General features: G+C 35.8%; 1 protein-coding gene across 4 annotated transcripts in view; it reads left to right on the plus strand.

Moving 5' to 3' along the window:
• Positions 1-13,295, plus strand: part of PIK3R5 (phosphoinositide-3-kinase regulatory subunit 5) — a 116,798-nt gene that overhangs the window by 14,766 nt on the left and 88,737 nt on the right. For 2 of the 4 annotated variants that reach the window (XM_003768715.4, XM_012548685.3), the window contains exon 1: positions 10,940-11,155. The exons of 1 other annotated variant lie outside the window; for it this stretch is intronic. The gene's annotated coding sequence lies outside the window, so the exon portion shown is untranslated. Of the gene's footprint in view, positions 1-10,935; positions 11,156-13,295 lie in introns of those variants that run through there. One more of the 4 variants, XM_031965514.1, reaches the window with a different exon arrangement.

A 13,295-nucleotide genomic window follows, 5' to 3' on the forward strand; every position in this document is an offset into this window, starting at 1 on the left:
GCTTCACTGTACCAGATCTAAAATTATATTATAAAGCAGTGGTCATCAAAACCATTTGGCTAAGAAATAGAGCAGTTGATCAGTGGAATAAGTTAGGTTCACAGAACAAACTAGTCAATGACTATAGCAATCTAGTTTTGACAAACCCCAGCTTTTGGGATAAGAATTCCCTATTTAACAAAAACTGCTGGGAAAACTGGAAACTAGTACGGTACAAACTAGGCATTGACCCACACATAACAATGTATACCAAGATAAAGTCAAAATGGGTTCATGATGTAGACATAAAGAATGATAGTGTAAAATTAAAAGAAGAAATAGGATGGTTTACCTCTCAGATCTGTGGAGAAGGAAGGAATTTGTGACCAAAGAAGTACTAGAGATTATTACTGATCACAAAATAGATAATTTTGATTATATTAAGTTTAAAAGGTTTTATACAAACAAAACTAATGTAGACAAAATTAGAAGGGAAGCAATAAACTGGGAAAACATTTTTACATTCAAAGGTTCTGATAAAGGCCCCATTTCGAAAATATGTAGAAAACTGACTCAAATTTATAATAGTTCAAGCCATTCTCCAATTGATAAATGATAAAAGGAAATGAACAGACAATTTTCAGATGAAAAAATTGAAAGTATTTGTAGTCATATGAAAAGATGCTCCAAATCACTATTGATCAGAGAAATGTAAATTAAGACAACTCTAAGATACCACTACACACCTCTCAGATTGGCTAAGATGACAGAAATAGATAATGATGAATGTTGGAGGGGATGTGGGAAAATTGGAACACTGATGCATTGTTGGTGGAACTGTGAATGGATCCAACCATTCTGGAGAGCAATTTGGAACTATGCTCAAAAAGTTATCAAAATGTGTATGCACAGTATATCCTTTGATCTAGCAGTGTTTCTACTGGGATTATTTCCCAAAGAGATCTTAAGGGAGGGAAAGGGACCCACATGTGCAAAAATGTTTGTGGCAGTCCTCTTTGTAGTGGCAAGAAAACTGGAAACTGAATGGATACCCATCAATTGAAGAATGGCTGAATAAATTAGAGTATATGAATGTTATGGAATATTATTGTTCTGTAAGAAATGACCAACAGGATGATTTCAGAGAAACCTGTAGAGACTTACATGAAGTGATGCTAAGTGAAATGAGTAGAACCAGGAGATCATTATACACAGCAACAACAAGACTATATGCAATCAATTCTGATGGACAATCAACAATGAGATGATTCAAACCAGTTACACTTGTTCAATGATGAAGAGAGACATTTATGCCCAGTGAGAGGACTGTGGAAACTGAGTGTGGACCACAACATAGCATTCTCACTCTCTCTGTTGTTGTTTGCTTGCATTTTGTTTTCTTTCTCAGTTTTATTCTTTCCTTCTTGACCTGATTTTTCTTGTGTAGCAAGATAACTGTATAAATATGTATACATATATTGGATTTAACATATATTTTAACGTATTTGACATGTATTGGACTACCTACCTATCTCTCAGTTAGGGGAAGATGTGGGGAGAAGGAGGGGAAAATTTGGAACAGAAGGTTTTGCAAGGGTCAGTGTTGAAAAATTACCTATACATATGTTTTGTAAATAAAAAGCTTTAATAAAAAAAGAAAGAAAGAAATAAAGGAATTAAAGATAGAAAATAAACTCACAAATTCAAAACTTCAAGTTTTGAGAAAAATACCTTCCAATTTTTGTTATCCTGTAGAATTTTCTCCTAAATATTATAACAAAAGAAAAAACTGGGTATAATACAAAGAAAAGTACAAATCTTAAAGTATTTTAGTGTCATTAACCTGTTGATAAAAGTAACATTCAAACTGCTTCATTATGAAAGTTAACATAATGCTTTGAATATCAAAAAAAAAAATCCCACACTGATCAGCATAAACTGCTGTTGATTTAGTTGTAATGACAAACTCTTCTGGGTCATTCCTTGGTGAGATACATCATGGTACATGCACTTGGGCTTCAGTGGCTCACAGTGATCCGCATTTTGGTGCTTGCCTGGATTGTAATATTTCATTAACTGAATGTCTTAATGTGAATAAAAACAATATATTGACTATAAAAAAGGATTAGATTTTTAATAATGTTTAAATCATCAAAGTTTAGGTAATAATATTTAAATATCAAACAGAAAAATAGTAAAATAATTTTCAGTATACTAAGGAGAATATTTTCCCATAAAAATCTCTAATCTAGCTATCATTTCCATCTCTTCCCCACTGGAAACTTGGACTCTAATCGTGGAATCACTGTAGGCTCTGATGGAGACAGGGAGGTCTGCATATTCTAGATATGGATAGGACTAAGAGCTTGCCATGGCAGAAGCATGCACAGGGGGAGATGATGTTTTAATCTAAGAGGAAGTCTCATATCCCTCCTGGAGTACCACTAGACCCACACTGAGGCGCTGTAAGGTCAGCTAAGTTATCCACTACCAGTTTTGGGTCAAAAATCTACATCACATTTAGAAGGGAATCTGTGCATGGTGGAGTTCCCATCCCTTGGATGATATATTAAAAAGAAGGAATTTCAAAAGCTGACAGCAGCAGTTGTGAGTGTAGACTTCAAGCCTACAGCAAGGTCTCATTTACAACATCTAGTCCAACCTGAAGAAGAATAATCAAGGCAGGAACTGAAGAGCAAAGGAAAACATACAATTCTGTCACTCTGAACTCACAAAGAATCTTAAAAGTGTGCTCTTAAAGTGCCTTCTTTTTCTTTCAAATACTGGGAAAGGGCTAAATTATAGGAACTTTTTGCTCCTAGCATTTTCTCCTACTTTTCTTTGGCATTTGGTATTGTTAGATGGGCCATCAGTATTCTTAAAGGCAGCCCACAGAAAGGATCTGATGCATTTCCTGCAATAGGCCCCATTCCCGAATGTCACCATCTCAACCCTGGAGGACACCCCACTTTTAATCTGCTCCCGAGATGTTTTCTCTAGGCTTCAAACTTTGGATTTTCAATTGCCCTCCAGCCTGCACACAGAGACTGATTGGGACACACGACACACAACCAGATGCTCTGCTGCTGTATTCAGTTCTCACACCCTCTCCTGGCTTGGACCCCCAAAATTTCTATGACCCTTGTCAGCTTGAAGCAGTTACATGAAGTTGAGATCTTTGTCCTTTTTCCCTTAAATGAATTTGGCTTTTAACTGCTTGTGGGGGGAAATGAAGCGGGTTGTTGTGGTGTTTTTCTTCTTTAAAATATAATGGTTCTCTCTGGGTGGCTGATAGCAGCAGAATTCAGAAGCATTTTATTTTTGCTTAGAGCTAAACCTAGGTTAAAAATTTTTAGTTCAGACCAAATGTACAGCAATCAGATTTTGTTCTCATCAGATAACTTTAGGAGTGCCAAAAACTTGCAGGTCTCCATTCTGGAATAACACAGTATTCAATACCCAAGGAAAGTAGCAAATAGGACCAACCTAGACTTTTCTTTCAGAAGAGTAACAGAACTCAGCCCTAACCTTGTCTGATGTTACAAACCAGGTTGAAAGAATGAACATACAAAAAAGAGAGTTCCACCATGAAGAGTTGTTATAATGGCACGAAAGTTGAAGACACAAACCTAAATGAAGAGAATAATGCCAAAATATTTGTAAGCAAATAAAAAAATTAAAATTTTAAAATGGAGCACAAACAATAAGAATTTCTGGAAGAGATGAAAACAAGAATTTAAAAAAAGTTTAAAATGGAATGAGAGCATTAAGAAAAATAGAAAAAAAATTAAAGCAATGGAATAAAAATTTGGAAAGGGAATGAACAGTTTGTCATAAAAAGTATAAAAAATCTTGGCCAAGCAACAAACTTTCTAAAAATTAAAATGAATCAAATAAAAGCCAATGACTCCATGAAGCAACAAAAAAGATTAAAACAAAGTCAAAAACTAAAAAGAATAAAATCTAAGGTAACATAACAAAAACAACTGACCTAGAAGATAGATTGAGCAGAAAAGCAATTTAAGAATCATTGGACCACTCAAAAATCACAACCAAGAAGCTTAGACATCATGTTTCAAGAAATACTAAAACTGTTCATGTCCCTTAAAATCAGAGGGAAAAGCAAAAATAGAAGGAACCCACCATTAAACTTCTAAAAGAAATCTCCAAATTAAAATGCACAGAAACGTCATAGTTAAAAACCAGAGCTTGCAAGTCAAAAGAAAAATATTCCAAGCAGCCAGAAAATGACAGTTAAGATTACATATGATTAGCACTTAAAACTATATAGAAGCAGAGAACTCAGAATATGATATTCCAAAAGGCAAATGATATTAGGTCATAGCCCAAAATAACTTACCCAATAAAAGTGAGTATAATAATACAGTGTAAAAATGGACTTCAGTTGAAATATTAAGGATTTCTAAGCATTCTTGATGAAAAGGGCATAGCTAAGTAGAAATTTTGAAGTTTAAATACAGGAGTGATGAAAAACAAAAGGTTAAACACAAATGAACAATGACTAAACAATGCTGGCTAAAGTGCTTATAATCAAATATAGGGAACTGATACATGTATCCTTTCTGAACCCTAATGTTATTAAAGTCATAAGAAGTCAGTTAGATAAGGCCTGTATATGTCTTGATGACCTTAAGAATAAAAAAAAGAGGGGAATAGGAATAAGGTAAAAGGGAAAGGAAGTTAAGGGGAAATGATCTCACATAATTAGGTTGCACAAGGATGGTGGCTGATCCTTGAAACTCAGTCTCGTATAAACTGATCAGAAGAAGGAAGAACAGACACATTTACACACATACACACACACACACACAGAGACATGAGTACAAAAATACATTTTACTCAACAAAGAAATAAGGAAAGGGGAGAAGCAAGGAGGGGAAATTAGTCCTAAGCAAACAAGTTTTAAGGATATATAAAAATATCACTCTTTTTGAAGTGGTAAAGAATGGAAATCTGACAGGATGGGTATTCTAAAGAATTGATAAACAAGTTAATGGTATATAAATGTAATGGAATACAATGTTGAACTTTTATTAATATAATCACCAACAAATGATTTCAGAGAACTAATGATGTAAAGTTCTACACCCATATGAATGAAATATTTATGCTTTTGAATATGGCCAATGAGGAAGTTTTCTTTTTATTGACTACATATTTGTTAATGGATTTAATTTTCTCATGTTCACAATTGAGGTAGGAGATAAGGTGGGAATCAGCTGATTAAAACACCTAAAATACATATTGAAAGAAAGTAATTGAGAATAAGGAAAGGAAGGAATTTCCTCATATGAGGGGTACCCAAATTAAAAGCTATTATCATCCCAAAAGCTTGATATAAAAAATACACAAGAGGAAATGGTTCTGATCAAAGAAGAGAGCTTAAAATAAAGATTTCTATACTAAGGTAAAACAATAAACAAAAAATGCATAATAGGCAACTAGTTCAGTGGGACTAATATAAGAGTAAACTGGGCACAGAAGAAACAGATCCTAAACTTGGGAGAGGTTATGCTGAATAAAATATGAGGGACATTAGATGTTATATTCACCATATAGTAAGCAAGTAACAGTTTGTCTCTCACAAGTTATCATTGTTATTTTATGGCAGCTCCTTCTCACTCAGCTTTGTACCATTGGAACTCAGTGGGATTAACTTCGAACAGGGATCATTTGGAGCCTGAAATGATGCAGATCTAGAAGTATGGTAATTACTTAGGCTTCTGGACTATGAGATAAACATACTTACTAGATTCTTTGACTTTTTTTTTTTTTTTGTAAATTCAGCTTTATTTTCTGTTTTAAATTTTCTTACACTCTTCCACCCCTTGAGAAGTCTTTCAAAACCATTATAAATATGCATGGTCATGCAAAATAAATTCCCACATTAACCATGTTATTGTTGTTACAGCATTAACCATGTTGTTATTGTATAAAATGTTCTACTGTGCTGCTCACTTCATTTGGTTCATATAAATCTTTCCAGGTGTTTCTGAAACTATCTCCTTCATATTTTTAACAGCTCAATAGTATTCCAGCATCTTTATATATCATGATATTCATATGTTGTTCAGCCTTTCCCCAGATGATGGACACTGATTCTTTTCTTTGTGATATATTATTATAGTTTTCTTCCTATTATTTTATTTAATTTTTTCATTAATACTTATTAGGGAAAATGGTTTACAGTTTTTTTTCCTCAACTTTGATTTTTACTGGTTTAGCTATCAAGACTATATTTGTGTCATAAAAGGAATTTGGTTGTAGTGTTCTGGTTGGTTTTCTGGAAGTCTTTGGACCAACCTTCCTTTCAACAGAGTAATCACCACAAGAATAGCCAGGGATAAAGTCTAAATTCTTTATTATCTCCTTCAAAGTCTGTCTCCTTCACTGGGGGCCTGGCTAACTTTCTGGAGGTCCATCAGATGGGATTTGGTTTCAGTGGAAAAATGAAGGAGAAGCACCAGGAGCCTGATCAAAGATGGAATGTCTCTCTAAGTCTGAGGGCTTGTGCTCCAGCCTCTAGCTACCACAAAGGTGAGAGATGGAATGAATACCTCTAACTGAGTTTGTCCCAGCTTATATACTCTATTATAATTACATCACCCTAGGTGTAAATCTTGTAGAATAGGTGTCAATCTTGTAGAACTATATTAAGTACTAAGTACATGTACTGAACTGGAGAACTTAATCACCATGTCACCATGCCAAACTAGATAACCATTGTTTTATCAATTCCACTGAGTTAACACCTTTCTCCAGAATTCTGGCCTATTACATTTGAAAATACTCTTTTTTTACATATTTTTTTCAAAGCATTTATGTAGCATTAAAATGAATAATTTTAAAAATATTTAATAGAATTTGCTCATAAATTTGTCTGATCCTAAGGTCTTTTTCCTTTGGGAATTCATGTATATTTTGTTCAATTTCTGTTTCTAAGATAGCGTTACTCTACAACTCTATTAATTAGGGACTATGATTTCTGATCTTTTGATTCTCAAGTATGGGTAAGTTTTACCAGGCTAAGAATGAGAAAAATATAACTGTAGAACATACATATGCTTTTGCTATGGTTATGCTTACTTTATGTATGGCCTGAAATAGCTGATTGGGAGTTGTTGGCAAAACATATATTGCTGTTAAAGACTTCAGGGATCTAACAGGTCTGGGAAGCTATGTGAAGTGCAGAAGCCAACCACCAACCAAAAAATAGTCAGAACACTCCATTGGTAGTGGGAAAAAACCAAACAGTCTCAGGAAAAGTAGATGAAACCCAAGAGTTTCTATTCTTTCACTGAATCCCTCAATTTTATTCACTAAGTACTATACATACTGCCTGCTAGACAGGCTTAATACATGCAGTGTTAAAATCTCAATGGAATGGAAACTCAGAGAAAAGTTATCTTATTGTCTTTTCTTGTTATTGCTGTTATTAAAAATCTTTTTTCATTGTTATCCTTTGTTTTATAGTACCTTCACTTCTGAATACATTCCTCCCTTTAAGTTGGTTGTTGTCCTTCATGCTCAAGAGGACCAACACAAGTTTAGAAATACAAGACAAATACTCCATATAAACTATACCTCACATTTCTTTGAGCTACAACATTTCTGCTTTGCTCATGGAACAAGCACCTTTTTTGATGTGGTCACATCAATGCTGGGCAGTCCTGTGTTAGTGTCTCCCATGTCTCACAATCAATTTCAAAGTCCTTCAGAGAGCCCCTGGGAGTGTCCTTGTACTGCTTCTTCTGACCTCTGTGTGAGAGCTTAACTTGTGTGAGTTCTCCATAAAAGAGTTTGTTAGGTAAATATACATTTGGCAGTTTAATAACAAGTCTTAACTTTAAAAATAGAGTCCTAAGCAGGAACTCCCTCACTGCTTAGAATCTCAGCTAATCTCAGGTCCTCAATACCTCACACAAAATCTACCACCTTTCTTCCAAAATTGGAGTTCACCTGCAGACCCCAACCAAGCTCAAATCTTTCATTCCACAGTTTCAAATTATCTAAATGCTTGCTACAATAATTTTTTTTATCAGCCACTCCAGCTCTTGATCCTAAAATCCTCCCATTATTTCACTGTTATTTATTCACATATTCAACAAAAATTACTGAATTCTTTTTTTTCCCTAAAAATATGGCACTCTCCAAATGTGGTCTGATCCAGGCAAAGTACAGTAATGCCATCATCCTTTTTCGTATACATTTCCATCAAGACCCAGCTCAAAAGCCATCTTATACATGAAGTCATATAGATGTGTGTGTCTGGAATAATTTATAACCAATACCTAAAGAAGGAGTACTATGAATTATATGTTAGAAAAATAAAACGTATTGAAATCTTGTTAAATTTTAGTTAAAATCCTATTAGAAGTCATTCTTATTTCTCTGTTAACAGTGTGACTTTTTTTTTTTTAATCATTGTAAAAATGCAGAAATTGAAGCAGATGATCTCTCAGGGCCTTTTAAAAACTAGTATTTGCTTCCCCTACTTTCAGTTCAAGATGCTTTCTGTTTCTACTTCCTTTGGGGAAGTTGTATTTGCATGGTTTTTGTTTTGTTTTGTTTTGTTTTGTTTTTAAGAAATAAGAGAATGATGATAGCTGTCTTTGAGTTCTTGCAGGGCTCAAATGAAAAATGTATTGGGTTTATTTTATTTGAGTTGATTAGCTATGAGTAGAAGTTACAAAGAAATAAATTAATCTTGATATCAGGCAACTTCCTAACAAGCAGAGGTATTTATCATAAACAGAATGGGCTACTTTAGGAGATAGCAACTACTCTCTCCTTGCAGGTCTTTGAAAGGAGATTGGATAACCACTTGTTCCAGATATTGTATTGCAGATTCTTTTTGGGGTATTGGTTGGACTAGATGTTCTCTTTCAATTCCAAAATTTAATGATTTAATTTTTTATGTGAGCAGGAAAGGAAAAATCATATATGTCCATATCTTTAGGTTTTTATACAAAAAGTAACCTCATAGTTGACCTTGGAAACTTGGACTAAAGTTGTGGTATAAACTAGTGCTCCTCTACCTTTGCTTAATTTTACTGAAAGGATGGTTGTATGGTATCTTTGCCTGTTCTGAAATGTGAGGTATCACTTCCTTTAGACAGCTATGTGGATGTATTTGATACAAAATAATGTCACATATTTTATAGAGCTGAAAATGGATTTTAGAGATAGTCAAGTCCAACTTATAGATGAATATATTGAAATTCAGAGAGAATCAATGACCTTTCAAGTTCACATAAGGATAGAACATTTAGGACTTCAACCCAGTCCTCTGATTCCAAACCTATAGATCTTGTCATCAGACTATCTTTAACAAGTATTGAGTATCTATTGAGTGCAGAACATTGTGCTAGACACATGAGTAGGAATGTCTTAGGTTGGGTAAAGAACTGGCCTTATTTTAATTTTGCATTTATAAAAGATATAGCTCTCTAACCTTATTATTGGCACAGAGATTTGAAATTGGAAGCATTTGAAATGTAGAAGTATCCTTCTCTGAGTTCTCCTTCAGTATAGCTCTCTGATATATCAGCATCATCCATGAAAGAGGTACAAGGACTGGAAAATAGGTCTCCAAGAACTCATCATTGTTGGCCTTTATAATTTGCTACAGTATCTCAGAGCCTTTAAGGGACTTAGACCTTTAGACAAAGGAACCCCTTACCTCAGCATTCATTATTCTGCGCCTTAATTTCTCCATCTGTAAAATGAAGAGATTTAGCTAGATGAACTTGGACCTTCTTTCCAAACTAGTTGGAAATCCTATAGTTAATGGGTTCATTTGCTTAGGCTGTCTTTTGAAGATGAATTATCTGTTCTCCTGATCTTCTTATCTGCGCCCTCCCCATCTCCTCTAACATACAATTGAAGATACTCCTTCTTTAGGTTTCAGCAGACATACATAGCAATAAAATAGAATATGAAATGCCTCAACCTTTTAATATCTTAGTTTTTCTTTTTGAGCAGTAGCAGTAACAGTTATCTTTTTTCTACTTTTCCACAAAATGTATTGATTCCAAAAGAGATATTGTGCAAGTGTTGTGAAGAGCGGATCAGAGAGTCTTTTGGGATCCCTTTATTTCTGAATATTTTGAAAAATATATTCCGGGATGATTCCCTGAATCTCCAGGAATTCTTCAAGGTGATGAGTGTAGGGATAGGAGTAAAGCTGCGGCACAGGCTGTGATCAGGAGGGGGGAAAGGAGTGGAGGAAGAGAATTATCTAGTTTAATCTCATTTTGAGGCCAAAGAGGGGAAGTGACCCACACGAACATTAAGCAGTAATTTAGCGGCAAATCATAGGGTACACTTGTCTCGACTCCAGGTTCAGCTGAATGGTATTGTAGTGAGGGAAAAGTTAGGGATAGTGTTGGAAATGGGGGGAGCAGAGTATACTAGATGGAAAATGCACCTACTAAAAGAAAATGGAAGTGGCAAGAGGAAGTGGGAGCTGGTTAAGAGTAGAAGGAAGCATATTCTCTAACTTCCTCTTTCTCCCCTTATCGCTTTCCTTCAACACTAAACACTCTTTCGTGTTACCCCACCCTACTATTTAAAAGTTCTTGGGTTGGTGCTACAGCTTCTTAGAGTCTTAAGATTTGGGATATTGGTTGTACTTTTACTCTGATGGATGAATCCTTGCAAGTCTTTTTCCCAGTTTTTTCTCCTGCTGCATCTAATTTGCTTGACACACAGGGAGCCAAACTTTCCTGAGACAGGGCAAGAGGCCTTGGGTTAGTTAGAAAGTGGTCACTGGAAAGTACAGAATCCCTAAGTCTCTGAGACTCTTGATTGAGTTCCGCTAACTGGGGCCTCTTTTCCCTGTCGGGGTAGTCAGTGAGTACCCGCAGCTTCAGCGTAGGGCGTGGCAGCAAGAAAGCTTAGGGAGTCCCGTGGGCTCCACTCCGCCCCATTCTGGGGCGAGACACGACAGCTGGGTGGGGCTGCAAGGTCTGGCCTGAGGCTAGATGTTCCCGCCTCGGAAGGCTGCATTTGGCAGCAGGAGGTGTCTGGGATCAGTAGAGGCGATTCGGGGCTATGATTGGGGTCGGAGAACAGATGTACAGACTGTAGCCAGAGAACGAGCCAGGAGACGCTCCACCTCGAGCATGGGCAAGGTGCCCGGCCCGGGCAGCAGGTGTGTTGGCTAGGGAGGTCGAGCCGAGGGCCTCGTGCCCGGGGAATCCGGTTTTCGGGACTAGATGCAAGGGTGGGGATGGCAAATGAGTACAAATCTTGGGAAGAAAGTGAAATAGGGAAGGTTGGAGGTTGGAATCTAGAGATTGAGGACCAATGATTCAGAGAATTTGCCTTTTAACACCTCCCTCCCCCCCTCCCCCAGCCACTTGCCGCAGTCGTCCCCCAATTTACCTTCTATTTTAAATGCCTGCCAAGGTATAGATATAAAACCTAGAAATTTAAATTACATGAACCGGACTCTTAAATTGAAGTAATTGATTAAACCGAGTGGCCCAGGCCTCATGAGTCCAGACTAAATAAATGAATTCAGGAGGAAGAGGAGACTTAGGGAGAAAAAGGAAGAAGAGCTGAAAAGTACAGGATGTAGTCCGAAGTTAGTTAACAAGCTTTCAGTACATATGTAGGGGGTGGGGATGGAGTGGGGGGGAGGGGGATGTTGAGTCGTGAAATATAGTTGTTAGGCAAAATTATTAGAAGGCTAAATTTATTTTTAAAACCCCTTAGTTTTTATAGTTCACAATAAGTAATCCAGTGCCTCCATCTAAATTTATTCCAACCCATACCTTAGAGGGCCTAATTCTCAATTTATAAAATAATGTTCTAAAACATCATTGGTTGGTAGATCTATAATTGGAATCCTCAAGTAGTTCAAATCATGGAGGTAAACTTGTGAAGCAGCATTTGAATCCAGTCTCTGATTTAGACATTACTCTCAAACTTGCAATATTTTTATAGAATCTGCAAACTGTTCAAGCTGATAAGAAACTTAGAGATCATCTAGACCAATACCATCCTCTTTCACACAAGGAAACTGAGATCTAGAACAGTGAAGTAATCTCTGAAGTTCCTTTTTAGTTCCAGAAAGCTGTAATTCTGTAACTTGCTTAATATGTTTTCCTAATTAGTGACATATTTGCATTTTAATTGGGATTTTCTGAAGATACAATTCCTTAACCTTCCTCTTCCTTGGTATAAAGGAAATTATTGCTATTATTATCATTCTTATTAATAGGTAACATTTATATAGCACTAGACTTGAAGATCACTTACTTGGGTACAAATGCCCTATCATGCCCTTGTGACTTGCCTAGGGTCAGACAAATATCAAATATCTAAGATCAGATTTGAACTCAGGAATATGAGTCTTTCTGACTCCAGGACTGCACTAATATAATACTTACTATACTAAGTACTTTCTAAATATTATCTCATTGTATCCTCACAACAACTCTGGGAGGTAAGTTCTAATATTATCCTCATTTTTACAGATGAGGAAACTGAGATTTAAAACTTTGTCTAAGGTCACACAACTTTTAAGTGTTTGGGGCAGGGTTTGAACTGAAGTCTTTCTGACTCCAATCCCAGAATCATAGCCATCTAACACCCAATCCCTAGATGAGAAGTGCCCTTTAGAAGGGGTTTTTAACCCCCCCCTTTTTTTTGCATTCTAGATCCTTTTGGCAGTCTGAACTATGGAACCCCTATAAGAATAATGTTTTTAAATGCAAAACAAACAACAACATTGGATTACAATGGAAATCAATTATATTGGAGATGCTACATAGAAAGAAATTCCCATATATTTATATAATGTGTATTATATATCTTAGATAGAATACATGCATATATTTCATATATGATGGATTTACCATGAACATATACAAAGAAATATATAAATTGCATATATAAAATTTATTATGCAATACCTATTTGTATGTGATTATATGTGTGTATGTGTAGGTATGTATATACATACAATCCAAGGTCACAGATCCTGAGTTATGAATCCCTAGTAGAGGATAAGACACCAGTATATAGGGGAACCAAGAAAGGCCTATTATAGGAGCTGGCTCTTTGAGATGAGTCTTAGAGGAAGCCATGTATCTATTTTACAAGGTGGAAATTAGGAGAGAGGAAGTATTTTCGGCACTGGGGAAAACCAGTAGAAAGACACTGAGATAGGAAATGGAGCATATTGGAGCATTATTTGTGAGGACAAGCAATTGATTATTGTTAAGAGTTTTAAATGACAGTTGGAAGAAGTTATATATTTTTAGAGGTTATAGAAAGCCATTGGC

This window comes from Sarcophilus harrisii, chromosome 4 (genome assembly GCF_902635505.1).
Source record: "Sarcophilus harrisii chromosome 4, mSarHar1.11, whole genome shotgun sequence".
Taxonomy (NCBI): Eukaryota; Metazoa; Chordata; class Mammalia; order Dasyuromorphia; family Dasyuridae; genus Sarcophilus; species Sarcophilus harrisii.